Source organism: Magnolia sinica, chromosome 15, assembly GCF_029962835.1.
Source record: "Magnolia sinica isolate HGM2019 chromosome 15, MsV1, whole genome shotgun sequence".
NCBI classification, from domain to species: domain Eukaryota; kingdom Viridiplantae; phylum Streptophyta; class Magnoliopsida; order Magnoliales; family Magnoliaceae; genus Magnolia; species Magnolia sinica.
In genome coordinates, this window is record NC_080587.1 from 41,785,737 (window position 1) to 41,806,509 (window position 20,773).

The following is a 20,773-nucleotide window of genomic DNA, read 5'->3' on the forward strand; positions in this document are numbered from 1 at the left end:
GAGACCAATGTTGTCTGTACAGCTTCCGACAGCACCATAAGGGAAGGTGAGAGAAAATGTCCTCCCGTGAATGGGTCTAACCTGAAAGATGAAGAAAAAGCAGGCTGTAGTGTGTGTTCTTTGGCTCATCCATAGATACGTCAACCATGTATAAGACCCCCGAGATTCCTAGTTTGATTCCAGTAGAAACTCATGAGGATGGGTCTTTAAAATAAATTACCCACTCATCGATGGACTGACAACCATGGATTTGGTACCCTTAAGGTAGCCTTGTGAGCCTCATGAACTCTAGAGAGTTACTGCTGCCAACCCTGAGCGTAAAACCTATTGAGTTCATTGCCCCGGTAGCTTCACTGGGCCCCTTTGATGGATCGCGATTTGTAAACTCCTTAGCCGCAATAAGTCCAGCGAACTCATAAGAGTTACAGAGACCATTCGCATAAGACCCGACTCCAACTACTTATGAGTCTAAAAAATTGTGCTTGCTTCACTACTCAAATAGCTTAAACTGTGTGTGAAAATGTCTAGTGAAGTCATGTCCAATCAAAGTATGTTCAGTCAAAAGGATACAAGCTCCACTATTCAAGAGCTTAAACTATGTGTAGCACCAAAATGCCGCAGATACATATGTTCACCTATTTTACTTAAGATATGCTTAAATATGCAATAGCCTGATATGATAAAATAAATCATGAAAATATCAAACACTGATTAAACAACATAAAAAAATGCATTTCTTTTGAATCAGGTTTAAATTACAGCGATAGCAAGTTTGTTCAAAATACTTGCTACTTTCGATTCAAAAGTCAAATCTTCCAAGGTCAACGATATGAAATATGCATCTTCGATTCTAATCTACTTATCCTTCTGAAGAGAATGACGACATCTTCCTGTCTCTTATTTTTTTGATAATGAAGGAAGTTTATCTCGTAAAATTCGTAAAGGCGAAGGAAGATGGAATCATGAAGGATCATCATTTTCTTTTGGAAGACCTGAAAATTTAGATTTATTCTTCGAGTTCTTCAAAAGTGTAGTATCAAATGCTATCCATCCCTCAAGAGTATTAGCAGATTTCATTTTATAAATATTATCTTCTAAAGAAATCCTTATACAAAGTTGGCCTAGAGAGGGGGCATGATCTACTTCTTTGAAGTAACATGTGCCTTTGTCTTTCTGATAATCTCTTACGCGCGAAGGAGGGATCCATAGCATGATTTACTGGATAATAATTGTGTCTCAAGTGATATTGGTGAGCCCACCAATGCATTCAACAATAAGAAGCATGCACTGGATAATTATAGCTGGGAATTATAAAGCGTGATCCGGTATGAACATTCAAAAGCTGTCTCCATATCAAGGCCCAGTTATATGGTCCGACGCCATAACTTCTCATTGATCGTGTAATGATATCACAAGTCTCCGACACAGTCTGATCAAATCCAAATTGACAAGAAAATATGCTTGGATAATATGGTTCGCACCAAAATGTGCTACCTTCCCTCGATGAAAGAGTACTGGATCTAATGGAGACATAGAACGAATACTCACCAAAAGAGATGGAATCATCGTCGATAACTTCTATGTCCTCCGGATAGCTAGTAAATGGGAATTGAAAAAAGTCGATAGGATCACTATTTTCTATTTTCCTAGTGACCCAACCATTCAATTTTTCAATCATCTTTCTTAGTTGATAATGCTGAAGTGGAAACCGATGAGGATTTCAATAGGCTCTTTTAGAATCAACAAAGGTCCAAGGAAAATATACTCCTAGCCAACCTATGAAGAAATGCCAAGGAGCACAAGCTAGAAAAGACTTAAAGGTAGAACTTTCATAACTAGAAACGACGTCACCGAAAGCTCGATATAATGAATAAAGAACTGGAGGAGCTAATGAATATTTCTGGCCCTCCACCATTGCACCCGCGACCATGAAGAAAGCCGGTCTGATGATTCCCGCTTTCTTAGAATTGGGAAATATCAGGAAAGCAGCTAATTCACAAGAAGAGTTGTATTCAGTGGTAGTCTCAATATTCTCGTGAACAATCTTGAGGTCTCGATGATTATGGTCTGCAAAGCTGTCAAAATAAGATGATACGATTATTAAAACAAAGATGAAGACTTGGAAAAAAAAAAAAAGAAGAAATATACCATAGTTTTCAGGAGAAATGAGCCAGCCATTCAAGGGAATTAATTTCAGCAGGCTGTGGGAAATTAGCCATTTCTCTGAAGAGTTCGAGAGTGGTCTTTGAAATCTTAGATTTATTATCTCCTGCAGAAGTAAGAGCAAACTCTTCGTTTGAAAGAACGTATGCATCAAAGATATTGCCCATCATGGGGAGACCTGCTATGCAAAGAAAATCCCATAGAGTGATGCTATTTCACCTGAAGGAAGGTGAAATGAATTGATAATTGTCGACCAGTGGTTGAGGAAGCCTCTAACGATAGTTGTTTCTCCACAAAAATTTTCTGACGTAGCTATGATTGTGTCAAAAAGACCAATCTATTCCAAAACGGCAGTATGTTTTCGAGCAACAGCTCGAGCCCAAGCACTATAGAAATTATGAGGAGATAAGAGACCCATTGCCAAGAATCTTTCCATATTCTAAGATGATCTTTTAGTGAAAAAGTGTTGTTGAGCAGTTTCAAAATAATGAGCAGGAAAGGGTTGTTAAGGGTCATAACATGGATGTAAGAATCATTTTCTACGAATTCTACCGATTCTTTGACGGGACCCATTCTCTTCCAGATATCCTTCTAAAATCCTTGGTTTCATCATAATCTAGTTATCCATAGAAATGAGATTATTTCAGACCATGTGATCAAATGGTTAGCTAGGCAGAATCAACCAATGATGTCGCAAATTGACAGGAATGGCAAAAGTTTCGATCTCAGAAGGGCTATGAAATTTCGCGAGTTTTTCATGAATCTCTATACGGTCCCAAGGGTTTTGGAAAGTTTGTTTAGATCTTGAGGAAGATGGATGATTCTTTCTTCTTGAAGACGAAGCCTTCGAGTGCTACATATTACAGATCGAGAGTTATCAGGCCAAATATAAAGTCTTGAAAAATGAAGGAAGAATTCAACATTTAGAAGATTTAGAAGCTTTTAAAGTTCTTTGTGCGGAAGAAAAATGATTACACGGAAGTGCGCGACAATTGATTGTTGCACGGAGGCATGTAGAAGGAAGAATTTTGTTGAACGAAGGATATTTGTTGTGCGAGGTATGCGTACAAAGATAGTGCATTGCGCGAAGAAAGTCGGTTTTGCAAGAATTTGGATGAAAGAGTGAGAATGGAAAAGAACGGGTTAAGACTGGTATTTATAAAGAGAAGGGATCCGACAGTGATTAAGCGGGACTCGATTGAGTGTCGCGCGGGTCCGCATAACAACATATGAACATAAAAAATAAATAAGTTGATCATATTTCTTTGTTATAAAGAAGAAGAACAAAATAAAAGGATCAAGGGGACATTTGTCGAGACATAAAAATAATGAAGATTGAAGAAATAAAATTAGAAGAAAGATTAGAGAAAAAGAAATAAAATAAAGGAAAAAAGAAAAAGAGGAAAGACATTGTGTTGCGAGCACCCACACAAAGCATATTGATTGTGCAAGTCCGCGCAACATCAGTTTGATCAGGTCGGATTAGACGGTTAAAATGTTGTGTGAAGTGGAACCCACGACACAGAGATCAAGGGTCCACACGTGTGATGGCCTATAAATACCTCACTTCTCCTCTCATTTGGATGAAAAAGAAGATCAGAGCTCTAGAGAAAAAGAAGAAGACAAAGATTTCGAAGGTACTTCCGAGAAGAAGAAGAAGAAATGGATTTTCATCCATTGCGTCGGACTGGAATCTTCGAATTCCTTCAAATATATAAGTTTTCTTCAAGCATATGGGTGTTTCCTATGATTCTGGGTCATGTTCTAAATGAATTAAAGAAGATGCAAAATGTTCATATCTGTGTAATATTCCTCTTGCTAAGATGAACAGATCACAACTCGGAATGCTACGGAAATCAACATTGAACTCATTTAATACTTGTATTCTTTTTCCATAATTTTTTTTATCTTGGAATCAAAGGATAAGAATGATGTAAATGACTTCTATATATAACTAGAATAGGATGATTGTTCTCTTCATTCTTTCTTTATTATTATTCAGTAGGATAATCCTCAAATCAAATACTTTTCGTTTCTGGTTGAAACAGTATGCATGACATGCTTTGCTGTTTCTCACATAATTCTTATCCTTAATTTTATTGGTTCAAATTATGTGATTATTTAATCTATCTTCTAATATGTCAAATTGTGATTGTTTCTGCAACTTTAGTTATGTAGGGCATACTGCATTATATTTATTTACCCTTTTTCAATGACTGACAAAAAGGGGGAGAACAATATTTCCCAACATTATGTGCATATATTGTTTTTATGCTAATGGTGATGCAGGAAGATAGGGGGAGTAGCATCTTTGTTTGTGTAAATGTGTAGTGTTTGAGTTGTAAAATTGTGTAATTTTGAGTTGTATACACAATTTAGTTTTTCTTAGGTGTTTTGTCATGTAATCAACAAAGGGGGAGATTAAAAGTTCCTTTGTTTGTAAATTAACGTGATGGTTGAGTCAAAGAGTCAAGTAAGCCCCACATTGAAGACTCAACATGGTGAAGATGTTCAAGGCATTCCAAAGGTAAATAAACCCTCACATCCCATGACCAACACACCGCATGTAATAATCCCTTTAAAAGTGGTCCAATCTTACACAAAACCAACTAGAAAAACACTTTGGTAAGGTTAGAAAAAGAAAATTTAAGTTGCAAGTAAATTTAAACAGGCACATGTATTTTTTTCAACTATCGATGACATCGAACACTACTCGATGACATCGAAAAAATGCCCTAATTTGTCCAGCAACTAAACCCATATTTCTAGAGAAATTCTCAATGACATTGAACATGTTTCAATGAAATTGAACCTAGCTCGATGACATCGAAAAATGGGCACTCAATATAAAATCTCGATGAATCGAACTATGTTCAATGACATCAAAAAATGGACCAGTTTTGCCCAAAGAGTTTTTGAAGAAAATCCTAAAACTTTTAAGGACATCGAATTGCCTTCGATGACATCGAAATTCAAACTTCGATGTCATCGAAGAAAGTTTGATGACATTGAAATAGTGAGCCAAAATGTCTAGCAAACTTCAAGCACTTTTCATAAAAATCTCGATGACATCGAGCAAGCATTCGATGACATCGAAGGCTACTCAATGACATCGAGCAGAACTGACCAACGTGCATATGAAGATCTTAGTATGACAATTCGATGACATCGTAGGAGTTTCGATGGCATCGAAGGTCATCTTCGATGCTATTGAAGCCCTTCGATGACATCGAAACATATCAATTTTTTGCCTATTTTTTTTGGGACTTTTTACTTGTTTATTAAAGGCTTGTTTCCTTGGTTCCTTAGTGAGAAAAAGAGTGAGATTTGAGAGAGTTATTACTAGGCGAAAACCACCTACCCTCTTAAATCCCTTTTCTTTATGAAAGTTCATCTTTCAATCCTATCTTAAATACTATCATTGGAAAATCAATAAATTGGATTGAAAAATGAACTCCAACATTCAAGGATCTTCTAACAACTCATTTATTAACATATCATTGAGTTGGGATCCTTTGAATGCCTAATCTTGGAGAATATCATCTACACATAAAGACCCACATCTAATAGATAAGATTCACCAAATAATTTGACCCAACACCCGGAGACTTCTATTGGAGCATCTGCTACTATTGCGGATCAAGGGAGCTGAAGACTCTTCATCAACAAGAAAAATCATCTTCAATATATGCTAAAATGGGGCTCACTCACTTACAAGTATCTAGAGTCCATTAAGTCTGAAAGTCTTTCCTTGTGTAGGATTGGGATTCATAGTTTGAGTTAAAAAACTTGCCAAGACCTTTCGTCAGCCTCTAATGGGAGAATACATTGAGCGTCCTTGTGTAGGATACATTGCCTTGTGTAGGCAAGTGTGTTTGCCTTGTGTAGGCTTTGTGAGTTACCTTATGTAGGCACCTAAGATTGTCTTGTGTAGGCACCTTAGTTAACCTTGTGTAGGTTGTAAAGGTTTATGGTTAACATAATTTAAAACCATGGCATAGTGAAATTTGATACACTCTAGGAGATAGTGCGTCCGTCGGGAGTGGAGTAAACACCTAGTCGAACCACTATATATCACTGTGTTTGGATGAATGAATGTGGATGTGTCTTTTTTATTATTTAATATTATGCTTAATTTATTCAAATTACATGTTAGATAAAATGCAGCAAAGATATATTTCATTATCCCATTTTTGATAATGTGTAATCGTGAATTAACCCTACTTACTAGTGATTAGAATTTAATATTTGCATTAAGTAGATTAACATTTTTAAACTCCTATTCACCCCCCTCTAGGACACTTTGACATAATTCCATACTTCTATTACAGGCCAAGCTGCAATTTCAAACATGTCTTCAATCGCACCGAATTAGTGCTCGGTTGCAACCAAATTTCTTCAATATTCGTATGAAGTCTCTATCTCCCTTAGGTCACACCAAAGGGTCCTTTGGTGGCATCAAACTAAGCTTTGGTCGAACTGAATGTCAAGCCGAATTAACTCTAAAAATCATTATTTCTTGCTAGATTATTATGTGCACATTTGGTCAGACCGAACCAACCTTTGTAATTTTTTCATTCTTTTTTCCATCCTCCGTCCTTGGTTTTCTTAGATCTTTGCCATGTGAATTCTTCATTAATGACCCCTAAATATCCAATTCTTTAGTGTTCACATCTTTATCTCTTTTTGAACTTTAAATCCATCCTCTTAAGCATGCCTTCATTTTAGGCTCCCGAATCACCTTGCATGTATAAAATATATATAATTATATCGAATTAACACTTAAATGCAAAGGAAAGCTAAAATAATTGAGAGGATAAATATGCAATATTTAGATGTAATCACACTCCTGATGGATACACTCTCCTCGAGTGTACTTATAACTCCCCGGGTTTTCGAAGCCCGAATATATGACTCATTTTCCAAAAACCCAAGTGTTAACCTTTAAAGATAGCCAAACTTCAAATATGTATATTTTTCTTTCTTTTCTTTTCTCTGATTGAAGCTCTAGGGAGGTTTTTCTAGTGGGTTTGAGCTTGGATGAAAACGGTGGATTTTCGAGCCAAGCTGCCATAAACAAATGAGGAGCCCCTGTTGCTCGATCCTCTCCCTTTTATTCACTTACCCTAACACCTTAGAACCATCGGATTGATAACATGTGGTCCGGATTTACTTTAGCTGAAACCGCCTCCAAATATAGCGGGTAGGGCAGAAACCGACCATAGTTTTGCTCAAAAACCCTAAACTATGTAGCTTGAAAAGAAGGGATAGGATTGCTCGATTCTACGGTTGAGATAGAGAAGGAGAGAAGCACACAGAACTCCAGTGTGATAGGGAGAAGTAAGAAATTTCCATTTTCGAAAGTTCTCAACAGCACACACCCACTTATGCCTGTTGTTGTATGCATGCACATGTGCATGGGTCTGTGTAAACACATAGGGTTAAGGTAACTTTCAAGGGGTGCACGCAATAGATGGTTCCAATCATGGAAATGAGCCCTGATCTGTGGGCCGGATCAAAATAGTGGACACTGTCTATCTATTGGCGAAAAAACAGGAAAAGGAAAAAGTAGAGTTTCTCCTCTGAGTTCGGGTCAAACCCAGTTTGACCTAATCTGGCAATACGGTGCACCCTAGGCATACACCAATAGTGTACACACACTCCTAGAAGTGGGGTCCATAGAGACCCTCGATCTAGCGGTTACTTTGAATGATGTGAATATTGAAGTGGACCTACCATCCATGGGTTATTGTGTCTGCGTGGCTTTTGAGGATGGTCTTTTTATCGCATCGATTTGATATTTTTCCTATATGATTTTGATTTGTTATTTGCCCTATGTGTCTTCGACTTAGTATTTGCCCTATGTGGCTTTGATGATTTATTTCTACATAACCATGTGATGGTAAGTCACATATATTGAATTTGATTGGCCTTTAATCGATGGGCTTCCATTAAACATCCTAAGGTGGTAGTCTCATGAGCCAAGGATGGTGGTCATGGGACACTATGTCCGAGTTGTTGGCCTACGCTGGGTGATGAACCCCCCGTAGTAACCTTTAAGCTTTCTTAAATTGGTTGGTTGTAAATGGAATAATAATGGTTGGGCTAATCATACATTCATAGCATACGGGCTATGACGGATGGCTAATTCTAGATGTTGTAGCATGTGCTTATAGGATTTAGTTGGGGTATCATTTCTCTAGCTCCCAAACCACCGACTATCAGCCCACTTTCGATGAGCTTAGCACTATGCATGTATGATATACTTTCGTTGGTGACCAACCACATGTACGGGTTTTGCCCAAAAGCCAACTGGATGAGCATCCCTAGTTGATGTGCACTCACACATCCATGCATTTAATAAGACTGCATCGTATATTATTTTAAATTTTTTTTATAATTATGCTTACCTATGCGGTGGTACGTAATCTTAAGGGGGATTCACGCTAAGCTGGCCACTCATTCATCGAATATATAACCGTACAGGTAGTGCAGATGGCCTAGATGATATTCATGTTCATATTGATGAGGAGCAAGGTACAATGGTCAAGGATGCATGATTGTATTCGCTAAGAGTTGCTATGTGATTTTTCAAATCAAGATTAGTTATAATTTACTTGTTTCACATGCGATATTATTTCATCTTGTAATTGTAAGTATTGGGACATTGGTCTGTATAAGTCATTTGGGTAGCCGCTCGTATATTCTGAATGTTAATACAAATTTTCCTTTATGTTTGATTTGTCCATCTTCCGCTAAACTGCTAACTCTGAGAAATGAATATATATATATATATATATATATATATATATATATATATATATACAGACCTGAATTTAACTATCTTTACAGGCTAACACTTGCATTTTTGGAGAACGCGTCATAGGTGGCCTAGATGATATTCGCATTCATATTGATGAGGATTAGGGTACAATGGTCAAGGATGCATGATTGTATTTGCCAAAAGTTGCTATGTGATTTTTCAGCTCAAGATTAGTTATAATTTACTTTGTTTCACATGCGATATTATTTCATCTTCTAATTGTAAGTATTGGGACATTAGTCTATATAAGTCATTTAGACAGCCGCTCGTATATTCTGAATGTAAATACAAATTTTCCTTTATGTTTGATTTGTCCATCTTCCGCTAAACTGCTAACTCTAAGAAAAGAAAAAATATATATATACCTAAATTTGACTATCTTTAAAGGCTAACACTCGGGTTTTTGGAGAACGAGTAATATACTCGAGTTCCAAAAACTCGGGGCGTTACAGATCTTTAGCTCTCTTGTACCTCAACTGGATGATGATGTGTCATTGAAGGTATCGAGATTCTTGGGTCATGGGTTTGGTGAATCCTAACTAGGTATTAATGGGTCTTTAGGAATTATTTAAGGACTCCCATGACTAAGCTTTCAATGCTAGCTATCATAGAGATTTACTAATAAATATGGTTATTAGAGCATCAATGAATGTTGGAGTTGATGTTGTAACGACCTTGGAATTTTGTGCTAATCTTTCCTTAAGTAGTTGTTTTTGGGGTAATTAGCGCTTTACTTGATTGCTTGTGAAATTCGCATCAATCACTTTAAATTGTATCTGCATGGCTCTAAAGGTGTCGATTAGTGAGCGCTACGTTACTCGGAAATGTAGGATCCATCGCTAAATCCGGTTGTTCTGAGGAATTTTTGAAAGTCCTGGATCGGACTGCAGCGTCGAAAGTCCGAGAGCGATGATCTTAGAGTCATCGAGTTGGGCTTGGTCTTCACCTCAAAAATCAAGTCGATCGGATGTTTAGGTCGATTTGGTTGAGCTCGGAGTGAAGAGTGTGAGAACGGTTGGAATTTATTAAGCTTTTATGAAATTGAGTCGTGTCGCTTGCGACGATTTTAAGCTATCGGACCGTTGGATTCTGACCCAATTTCCCCTCTGATCAGGATGGTTGGCCAGGCATATCCTAGTGCTTGTGGACTGATCGAGATTCCGTGACCGTTGAATTGAGTGTGGTCCGCCACGGTTGATATGAAGATCCGGTCAGCGAAAACTCAGGCTGACCTAGATCCATGGTCGGTGAGCTTAAGTCCAGGCCTTTCGTGGTTATAGGCCCACCGAAGTGCTTCGTTGGATCGAGAAAGGCGTACTTTGGTTATAACCTAAGTATACCTTGACCCTGGGGTTATTTCCATCATTTTAAGGCCTATATATAGTCCTTAAACCCTAGCTCTCATTTCCATACGAATTTTCTCTAACCCTAGCTTGGAAAGAGAGTGGAAAAGAGAGAGTTAGTGAGAGAGATTGGTTGGTGAATCATCTTGATTCTTCCTTGTTCTTCTTCACCTTTGAACCTTCACTTTGAATCGTTCCTTTGGCGATTTTGAGTTCTTTTGGGGTAAGTTAACCTAACCCTAACCTGTGTTAGAGCTTAGACTAGACTTGGTGTTGTTGTATCTCATTTCTATCCTTATTTTAGGGTATTCTTGCGCCGTTGTGAAGACAACTCGTCTAAATCAGTTCGGCGGTTCTTTCTTTGCTTAAGGTGCGGACTTTAAGTGTATAGGTTATGGTTTTCAAGGCTTTCAATCCCAGTTAGTGATTTATTCTTGTTATGGATGAGATTTCACATGTCAAATGTTATGTTTACATTGCTTTCTGATATGCATGTGTTATATTGAGATTTGTGTATTCTAAGTGTATTTATAAAGTACCGTATACGTATAAAATATGCACTTGTGCTTGCCATGATTATTGGTCATGTATGTATGCTAGATGCATGTATGACAACTCCTTGGTAAAGGGAATTGTCTAAGTGCATGTATTCCAACATACGTCATGTATGTTATTCCTTGTATGCTAAGTGTTTGTAGAAATGCATGAATGACCTAAGTGTAACTGATTACACTAAGTGTGGGCGTTGAGAAGTGATTCTCAATACTCCCATGGATGCGCATGATTTCCTTTATGCATTTACATTTCAAGTTATTTAAATTCAAGCATTCCTATGCTTACATTTATATTAAGTTGATTATTCTTCAGATGTGTATGTAACATGATTTGAGTTGTTGATCCATTCCTTGTTTTACATTCCATATGAATATATGTCGTAGTGTAGGATGTTTGGGACTATGCCTTAGTCCAGAAATCGGTAATTGACCCTATGGTCGTGGTTGAGATTGCTTTCGCCACGTGAGACGCATTAGACGAACCCGAGTCGTATTAGAGTTGTCGGCAGTGGTTCGACCACGCGGAGTGTTTGCGCACTCCATGTCGTTCAATTCAACGTGCGCTCGTGCTAGTCGAGTTCGTCAAGTAACCCGATTGTCCGATGTATGTTAACCATGTATGGGCGCTCTTGCTTGAATCTAGGGTACCGAACTTACCAGTGAAATCCTAATAACCATGGTACCTGATCCGCTAAGACTCATGAGCCGGACATGGTGGTATGGGACACCGTGGTCGAGCTGTCGGCCTACGCTGGGGTGACAAGCCTCCCCGTAGTGACCGGTGAGCAACCCAACACTCGTGAGCCGAATATGGTGGTATAGGACATAGTATTCCAGCTGTCGGCCTACATTGATTGGTGACGAGCCCTTTGTAGTGACCTCGAGCATACCTGGATACCACAAGGAGGTGACGAGCCGATCTGTGGTAGTAAAGGCATGAAAGGCGTGCATTGATTGGTGACGAGCCCTTTGCTACGACCTCAACTATATGATCGTATGCGATATCTAGGATTGACGACCCTAGTATGGATCACTGTTTGGATGGTGATATGAGGAAGGTATCTTAGCTTCCCAATCCTGTTGTGTGAAACGGACTAATAACAACTTGGTAATCATATCCATGCACCGCATTTGCATGTGCTTTGTAGATGTGGCGCACTTTGAGGCGATGTCATGCGTAACGTAAGATGAAGACGCTGAGGGTGTACGCGTGAGGGCACGCATCATATTGCATTCATACCTGCATTAACAAGAGTACTTAGGATTTATTTCCTTGTCCTGCTTTATCATTACTGTTTGACTGAACTGATAACATGTTAACCGATTGCCTTATAGCTCCAGAGTTGATCACTCACTCCCACGTTTATGGGGCGGTGTTTCACACCCACCGGACTGCATCTTAGGCCACGATGTTGCGAGATGTGGATGCGCGTCGAGCCGAGCGAGCGAGGCTGGATGACGCGAGGCGCCTTCTCCTATATGCGGTTTTGAGACGGGTTCTAGCGAGCCTCGATCCTATTGCGTGGGATCTATGGGATTACTATTTTGGGAACTGAAATGATGTAACTTGTACTTATAATTTTGATAAATAACACTTTTACACGATCTGGTTGTATATGTAATTCAGGGACTTACACTTATACACATATTTTACTATAAGTCTTCCGCTTGCTTTATTCACTTATCCCTGAATCATATCTGCGTTTTAGCTTAATCTATCCCATGTTTATGTGTTAATACAGTCAACATACATCATTCATTAATTATGTTGCATAAGTGATGTTTTGGAACTCGGGAGCTGAGTTATTAGAGCATCAATGAATGTTGGAGTTCATTGTCCAATCAAAGCTTTAAATGCTTCAATGAATGTCTTTAAGACAAGGATTGAATAATGAATTCCATAAGGAATGAGAACTTTGGGGAGAGGAATATTAACTATGGGTATTCACTCACCCAAGGCTCTCTCAATAACTCAGCAAATTACCAAGAAAATCCTCTTTTGAATATATAGAAAGGATTCACAATGGTAAAAGAAAAGGTAAAAAAATTATTAGTTTCGATGTCATCGAAGAGTCTCAATGGCATCGAACAACCTTCGATGGAATTAATAAATTCTGATTTATATTTCAAATGTTGCTGGAAAGTTTCTGCATTTCTTCCCATGTCATCGAAGTGGTCCTTTGATGCCATCGAGAAAATCTAAATTTTTTACTGGGGTTGCTGGACAATTTTAGGGTATAAGTTCGATGCCATCAGGCTGACCTTCAATGTCATTGAAGGACCATTTGATGTCATCGAAGAAGATACGATGCCACTATAAAATTCTAGGAATTTAACTTTAAGTCGCCAGAAAGTTAGAGCACTTTTTCAATGTCATTGAAGAGTTCTTCGATGCCATCGAGAAAATCCAGAGTTTAATTAATTTGTTGCTAGACAGCTTGTGCTCTAAGCTCGATCCCATCAAGCTGTCTTCAATGTAATCAAAGGCAGTTCAATGGCACTTCGATGTAATTGAACATGTATGTTTTGAGATGATTTTTTTTTCCTGTACTTTTTAACCACTCAACTTTCTAACATTCTTAAAGACTGTTTTACCTAGAAGGTGTGGGCTAAATAAAGGGTTATGTTTAGAAATTTTTGGTATAGGCTTTGACGAGGTCATGCAATTTTCTTACCCTATCTTGAATCGGATGCCTTCAACCCTTAAGTCTTTAATCTTGAATCTTCTTTGGGGCTCTCCTAACTCTAAGACTCATTAGTTACGTTAATTGACAAACTAGGGTACTTACAAACACAATGGGAAATGCTGTTTACTAATATTTGGCACTTGGGTACTCATGTTATCTACTCGGTCTCAACGTTAGAGCATCCTATTGGTACCATAAGAGTTATAGGACTTTCATCCAAGGACATCCATAGCGCCCAAGTGCTAGAACACATATTTCCAGTATCCAATCTAGCCATCCACGGTATGTCAGTGGAGGCCACAACCCCAATGTTGCTAGGGTGTAAAAGTGATCATGACATACACGATGTGAAATTCATGAGTCATACTATCCAAGTCATGCACCAAACCTATACATACCACGCAATTATGTGGGGTGACCCTATCTCATATAGAGTCCCCTAAGTATCTCAAGACAAAGGGCATATGCTATGAATGATTTCCATCCACAACAGGCATATAAATGATGCGTATGGGCATATAACTGGACATGATATCCATCACACTAAGCATGTTATCAATGTGTCCTATAAGGTCAAGCACACTAGCATATTATCAGACATATCATGAGATAATCGTCCCTAATTAGCACATCATATACAGAGAGTGGGACCCGAATGACAGGCCCCACTAAAAATGTAGAGGTCTATGTGGTGAGACCCACGTTAGAGTAAATTGGCCCCTCATGTAGCTTGTACATTAAAAAGATCTAGTAATCGGATGTAAGGCATGAATAAAATAAATATGTCAATACGTGGCCAACTAGGAATGTCCCGGATGGACACTCACATGTGCAACATGTATGCCACTACGCTACCAATCTATTAGGCACATGGCCCAATGATGATATCCCAAAACAAACGGATTATCAATGACATTACCTTAATAGGATGATTTACATTATATGAACATTGTCGACATAAATCGATGGTCACAAATCGTTGGTTAGTCTCTAGGATGTGATCCTCTTCTTGTGGCCCATAAGAGAAACTTGTTTCTTCTTAATTGTGACTCATTTTAAGGATGACTTTTAATTAGAACAAGTTTATTTGGAATTTTGAGGATTTATTCCAAGTATACCTAGATTCGTAATTTCTAAATTTCACGTCTAACTTAATATTTCCAATCACGAACCTGAATATGGGTTTCTAATTCCTCAACTTCCTAGTTCTTTTGGAAATTTAATTGAGTATATGTATCTAATTCATAATCTTATCCTGGTCGCGTAAAGCTTATGATGATCCATTCCCTCAGGCCTAGTTAATCTCATTCTCATGCTCTAATACCAACTATAACGTCTTAAAAATTTACCTAGCCCAAGTACATACTCGTGCCCGAGAATTTCGCGTGTTAATAATGTATAAATTGGATGCTTAAAAAATTGCACATTCAGTTATATTCATGAAGGTAACCATTCATGAGAATAAAATCAATTGTATTTATTATTTCATTAGAGTAAAAGAATTCAACAAATTATCAAATGCCCTCTCAATGGGAGCTTATTACATTATCGAGTTTGTAGCAAAAATATAAAACTAAATCATAAACACTATCTTCTTATTCTTTCAGTATAATCTTTCATAAGGGGATGGTCATCTAGGTCTTCTATTTGTGCATCATCTGTATGGTTGCAGAGGATCAATGCCCTACTCATAATGATGGTTATCCTTTATGATTAACAGTAATTGAAGAGATTTATGAAGTAATGTAAGGGTTTTGATATGCCATGTACTCCACCACTGCGAGAGGCATTAGCATGTGCAACGAATCTACATGAATGCATGCTTGGTAAAGTGTGTGCAGCTCATCATATGTAGTGATCATCACAATGTAGAATATAATTCACAGAAAACCTGACTCGCCCCACATCCCATTACTATGGAGATTCGCCGACGTGTCCAACATTAATGTGGATTTATGTGAACATCTTAAAGCGACACAATAATGCGATTGAGGGATTGACGTGACCCGATGTGTTCATGGAATAATTATTTACGACATCCAATCCTGAAAAGTGATGTAACACTCATGGCTATTTACTTACATCGATTGTGCACTACGCTAACTAACCCACGGAATTATATGCCAACCAAGAGGGCCACTACCCGAAACGCATTACATCCACGATAAATATTTGAATCACTAGCTGTGATACCTCTAACACATCACTTGCACTGATAAAGAGATAAATTAAATCATGGGAATTTTGGAATTCTAGACATATGTCCAAGCCTCAAAAGAAGGTAGCACAAGGCTAACATAATAAAGGACGAGAGTAGCAATGGCTAACTCAACAAAGAGGAGAGTAGCAAGGGCTAACTCAACAAAATTTATAAAGGCAATGGCAAGGCTTATATCTATCGCCCCACATAAATTAATACGAATCATGCATAACTAAAATTATACCTTGACCATAATTTTGAATGGATAAATAATTATTAGTGGTAAATTAAACAATTGCAGGGAGAGAATCATAGTAACATGAAAGTAAAGCATGTAAAAGGCAAGATAAATCATATCAACTTAAATCAAGGTAAGCTTAAAGGAATCCCTCACCTTAGCCTTAGATCTAAACCCTACGTAGATATCCATGTAAGAAAGCTTTCACATGAAAAGCTTCCACATGAATCAGGACATCGCTTGAGCAAGAGGGAGACACCATATATATGGAGAAGGAAGAGGGCGTCTAGGCTTCTCCTTCCTTTTCTCTTTCTTTCTCTTTCTCTTTCTCTTTCTCTCTCTATCTCTTTATTTCTCTTTCTCTTTCTCTCTCTTTCTCCTTCTCCTTGGACATTTGGGAGGTAGGTGTATGAGTGGAGAGGGGACCCACACTCCTTTTATAAAGGAGTGGGCATGTGAGAGGGGTGTGTTTCTCATCCCACTTAGATTGGGTTTCTCCAATTTACCCTTTTTTTTAATTATCTGTCTTTAAATCTAATTCATCCGTTATATCAGGATAATCGAATAGAGTTGGAATATATGATTTTCTCGGCGATATGAAATTTTGATTTGCCTATCTAAAAAAATTTCCTTGCTGGTTACAAAACGAACTTGATTTCAATTAACGGTCCACACTTGATGATCAGGGCCCAATTTTGGGAAAATATGTAGTCAGTATAGGTAAATGGTTGGATAAAATTTGGTGGTTGATCGATGGCAGAAAAAGCTTAAATCTAAATTTTCACAATTTGTACCAAAAGGAAGGAACTAGTTTCAATATTCAACGGTGTAGAATCATAGATCGGTGCCTAAATTTTGTGTAACCTCGTATTCATATAAGACCAAAGTGTGGTCCAAATTTGAGTTGCGATGGACGGAAGGAAGTGGTTAAATCGGAAGATCCATATTTATAAGGAGTTGGTAAGCCTTGACAAGATAACTTCGCGCTTAAGTAAAAGCCTACCAAAGTGGGGTATTCATATTTCACACTTGGTCCATATTATGGGCAATTCAAGTCGTTCATATGAATTAAAATATCCTATTACGACTACCCATGAGGTTTCTGCACTCAATGAACACCAAAATCAACGGTTAAGGGGATAATTTGTCAATTGGGTCACATTTACAATGATCTAAGGGCTAAAATTTGACATTTATGGTTAATTTATGATACATAGGCATGGTATAAAATTTCACATCAAATAGATTGTGGAAACCATATGATCTAGAATTCAAGGGTCTAGGTTAATGGCATTTTCGTAATTCTTGCTAATTTGAGAGTTTTGGAAAATCTACTAGTTCTACATGGTTATAGGCATGTTTCCAAGTATTTCTTACAAAAGAACCTATATCTAAACATTATGAATAAAGAATTTTTCACCAAATTAACTAAGGGAATGTACATATATCAACTAACATAATGGATGGTTAGATGAAATATTAAAAATAGAAAAACTTGATGGTTAGTACTCTGATCGTGTATGTGAGTGGGTGTACAGTCAGTTTTGTAAACAGATGATCACAAGTGGGTTTTAGAGTGATCAAGAGGTAAAACATGTATACCGTTAGATTCAAGTGACTTGTTCACATGTATCAATTTCTCGGATTGTAGTTTTGATAATGGGTTAAGCATATTCATAGGTGTTAAATAAGATGAACGGATCAAAATCTCAATTTGATATGTGTATGAGCGGATACAGAGATCAAGTATCTAGTTTACTATAATCAAGTGGTCCAAACTCAGAGTGGACGGTTAGATATCTTTACCTAGCAGTGAATAGTTGACTAAACGGTCAGTTATTGTTCACAACCCCAAATGTAGGGTTGCGATGTAGTAATAATCTTGGTGAGACCGAGGTCAAACATACAGGGACTAATCTCGTGAATATTCTGAAAGCAATTAGAAGTAGAACTAGAAGAAAATGTAAACTTAAATCTGGAAGTGTAGAGAGAGTAATTGTGAATTATTTAACTAAAACTTAAGAAATTTAAAGGTGGGAACTAGGGTTTCCTAGGATCCACTTGTAGAGATTAGGGAGATCTGTGCTTAATTCAAGGACACAACTGGAATCAGAGTCCTATCTTATCCACTTGGAAGATATCTCAGTAAAATCAAATCTGAACTTCCTTTAACCTAATTCTTAATGGATAAGAGTTGTGAGAACTGGAAGTGACTCCATCACAAAACTATGCCCAGGAGACAATGGCTCACAATAGGATATACCAATCTCATAACTAAACATAAGAGAATCATGAAGATTAGAAGGCATTCCATCATCCAACCATACCCATGGGACGATGGTGAACAACAGGATTTACTAACTTCTCAATCTCAATACATGAAAAGAGATACTCAAAGTTATCGCAGATCTATTGTAATTTGAGTCACAACAAACCATTAAAAACTGAAAGTCTTTCATAAATATCAAACTATAATCAAAGAGAGTTCAACTTCAACATGAATCAAAGCAATAGAAAATATCTCATCACGCTACAAGCTTCACCACTTAGCCCTAGCTAAGAGGTTTAGCCAACCATAGACATGATTAGAACTAAAACCCTAGAAGAAATTTAAAGCATGAAAAACTAAGGAAGAAGAAGAACGCTTGGTGACGGCTCTCTACGCTTTTGCTCCACTCCTCAAACCCTAGATAATGCCCAGGGATGCCCTGGGGACTCCTATTTATAGTTGTGCAACACCTTCTTTTGAACCTCTTTGGAAAAATTCGAAAACTACCTCAAATTTACGCACTTCGCATAACTCTACATAACTTTACACAATCGTTTGATGACATCGAACAGCCTTCAATGTCATCGAAGGTTTCTTTTATATGTGCTTTTTCAGTGCTTTTGTAGCTTCATCCGGACTTTGTGACCTTATATGTCGATGAACCTACCTTCGATGTCATCGAAGAGGCCTTCGATGGCATCGAGCATTGTTCGAGGAATTGATAATGTGTCCAAAACAGTCCAGAGAGTTTATTCAATTTCTTCAACAAATTCGATATCATCAAAGAGACCTTCGACGTCATCGAGCAGATCTTCGATGCCATTGAGGAGTGCTTCGAGTAATTGAAAATGGTGCCCAATATGTCCAGAGAGTTTTGGCGAAATTCCACAGAAAATTCGATATCATCGAGCAAAGCTTCGAGTCATTGAATAAGTTCTCTAGTCATCGAAAATTGTCTTTAATTTGTCCAATGACCAACTTGATTTTCCTTCAGAAATTCGATGTCATCAACCTGTGTTCGATGTCATCGAATATGTCCTCAAGGTCATCGAATAGTGCTTGTTGACACAGTCAATGTGTATTCTACACTTGTTCTTTCGACTTCATTCCTTCTTCACTTGGTTTTCCTTAAATCATGGGACCTTGAAATCTTCAATCTTTGTCTCCCAAGATCCATTCTTTGCCTTGGTGATCTTTGAGCATCAAATCCATACTTTTAACACCTATTCCAATCCAAGCTCTCAAATTCACCTTGCAATACAAACATGAGTAAAATAGGATATTAAGCAGTATTATGTTCATAAAACCAAGATATAAACAGGGTCTAGTATATAATATTTGACCCTCAAAAGTTATGATGGACAAGTGAGAATACTTGGATATATGATAATCCTATCTCAAAATCAACGGTCAGATGGCTTGATTTGGAGATTATTCCCAACGGTCAGATTCTTATTGGAGAATAGATATAAGGTTAAGATAGCTAGGTTGGTATTGAACACATGTATATAATAAGTTAAATTTCATAGTAACACTCGAGAAGTTTCAATAGTCGGGTAATGAAAAGTTTGGGAAATTACACATAGTATCATCATTACATACATACACTAATTAAGGATATTAAAAATTATTTTAGTAATCAACCTAATGTTGAGTGTCAAATATTACATATTTCCTCCTTGTTATTCATTAGTTTTGGCAACATAAATACGCTTAATTGATCTATTTTCACATGTTTTCTCTTACGAGGTGATTTTGAGAGCCAAGGAGAAAAGAACGCTTAAAGAGAATATTTATGTTCAAAATATTACTAAATGAAGATTTAGATATTTAGAAGTCATTAATGAAGAATTCACATGCCAAAGATCCAAGGAAACTAAGTGAGGAATAAAGAGAATCGAAGATTTGAAGTTAAGAAAAGGTATCCTGAAAATTAGCCAGAAAAAAACATATTTTGAAATTCCGAGTATGAAACAAGAAAGTCCTGAAACAAACTTTTGGTCTCACTGAAGTTCAATTTCAATGGGACTAAAATCATGCAGAATTGTCCAGCGAGAAAGTGGGATTTTCAGCCTTAATTCGGTCCAACCGAACCCAACTTCGGTCTGATTGAAGCGTGACTTTTTACATAAGTTTGAGACGGTTTCAAAGTCAGTCCAAGTAAAGGTTATAAATATGGATTTTTTAGGAGTTTCTAAGCACAAATTAGAGTTGGAAGAGTGAAGCAAGGTGTTAAGGAACTTCAAGGAGTCCTTCCTTCTTCCCCAATCTTCTTCTTCTAGTTAGTTTTTATGTTTTCCTTAAGAGTTTTAGTTTCAATCTTGTCTTTGGTTGGCTAAACCTCTTAGCTAAAGCTAAGAGGTGAACCTTGTAGTTGTTTAGATTATTATCTTACTTTGATACACGATTATATTGAACTTCTATTGATTTAAAGTTTAAATGAATGAATATTTTCAGTTTTCAATGGTTTATTGTGACTTCGATTACAATAGATGC